Raw genomic sequence first — 1,859 nt, 5'->3', positions numbered from 1 at the left:
CAATTTGGAAGGATAACTGCTTGAATTCACCATATTATCAAATTCACCATATTATCAGGTTTTAGACTGGATTTTTAAAATCCAGACCCGTTCTTCGCCCTAGGCTCAACTCTCAACCTGTATTGTTTGAGAAATGATATTTGCAGTCGTGGTTGTGCAAGAGACGTGCAGTCGTTTTGAAAAAAATAAATTAATATGAGACCCACATGAAAAAAAACTAACTTTTTAATTATAGATCCTACTCTTTTTTAAAATGATTATGTTATATTTATAATTCTACAACCATATATAACATTACCGACATTATTTAAATTAGGCGGCCTAGACATGCCAAGCCTTCCCAACATGAATATGCATACGAAGGTCTTATGTCATGCTCATCCTCCTACCAATAACCATTACGACGTACATTTAGATTTCCCGCTGGTTCTTAAATAATATTTCTTCTCCACATGCAACTCATCAATCCAACCCGGCCCGGCCTTGACTCCTCTCTCTCTCTCTCTCTCTCTCTCTCTCTCTCTCAAATATACTATATAATAAGTCGTCTTCACAGGTCCAATCATGTGAAGTTGTCAACAACGCCTAGCCAAACCTTCGTTGATTCGGCTATCCAATAATATAGCCACAGATCTTCTTGCAATTGTCGGCCACTAGCTTCCAATCGCTTCAGCTCTGCTGTTAATTCATCATCCTACGCTACTTTTGCAGGGTACCTTGCATTTACAAGGCAATTTGTAGTCTTTTCATTTTATTTTTTTTGTTTCAATCATGTTGAAGGTTACGGCTTGCAGTTCTAGTACTTTCATTAATTTCTCGGAGACTGATCGCTCTTTTCTTAGAATCATATATCATAAATTACTCATGTTTCATGGCTGTAGATCAATACTGCATGCTGGAAAAGTCGATATTTTACAAACAATCAAAACCCACAAATTAAAAGGTTGCTCGATCCGGACAGATAGATATATATAGTACGACAACATGAGCAAAAGAGCCAACGGTCGAACGCTGGAATTGAGGCTGAACTTGTCGCCGCCAAGGCGGGAACACTCGCCTGCTGAGTCTATAGATGTTTCGACCTCTTCTTCGTCGGAAATATCAGTTGAAGGCTCATGCGTTTCATCAGAGCCTGAAGATAAGCCTATGACGTTGCAGTACTCCCCAAGCAACTCGGAAGCCAGATCGATGATGCTCGTAGGATGTCCCAGATGCCTCATGTACGTCATGTTATCCGAGCTGGCTGATCCAAAATGCCCCAAATGCAAGAGTACTGTCCTGCTGGATTTCCTCAAGGAAGAAAATGCCAGGAATACAAGAAACTGAGCTAGCTAGAGCATGCATATGCATGGCTTCCTTTTCCTGTTCCTCATCAGCATCAATTCCAACTGCGTGCGCGCTTTTCTTTTCTTTTCTTTCTTTCTTTTTTTTTCTTTCTCGATGCTGTCTTAATTTGGCTTGACCTTATTTTTTTTTCAATGCAGCTTTTATTTTCTTTCTTCGATCGGCTTTAACTATTTTAAGATGTTTAATTGTCTTGTCTCCTATTAATTATTCCTTTAAAAATATAAAAAGATTATATAAAATAAACCTATAAATTGATATTGTTTCGTAAAATCTTTTAGATATATTTTATAAGAAAAATAATTTTATAATATGACATATCACATCAAATCACATCAATTTATAAATTTATTTTCATATAATCCTTTATAATATAACAGTCAAAATATAATCAAATATAATCTTATTATATTTTTCCCCCATATTAATCAAGATGGCGTCAGTTTTATATTAAACAGGGCATTGTCATGCATATATGTGGGCAAATGGAAATATATATATATATATATATTAGG

The 1,859-nt window shown here is 36.0% G+C and overlaps 1 long non-coding RNA gene across 1 annotated transcript; it reads left to right on the top strand.

The window, feature by feature from the left end:
• Positions 1–420: 420 nt before the first annotated feature.
• Positions 421–1,502, top strand: LOC122292485. The gene is made up of 2 exons (XR_006236931.1): positions 421–712; positions 882–1,502. It is a non-coding gene; the product is annotated as an uncharacterized LOC122292485 (long non-coding RNA).
• The last annotated feature ends 357 nt before the right edge of the window (positions 1,503–1,859 follow it).

The sequence above is a fragment of the Carya illinoinensis genome, chromosome 13 (genome assembly GCF_018687715.1).
Source record: "Carya illinoinensis cultivar Pawnee chromosome 13, C.illinoinensisPawnee_v1, whole genome shotgun sequence".
NCBI classification, from domain to species: domain Eukaryota; kingdom Viridiplantae; phylum Streptophyta; class Magnoliopsida; order Fagales; family Juglandaceae; genus Carya; species Carya illinoinensis.
This window is presented reverse-complemented; position numbering and strand designations above follow the sequence as displayed.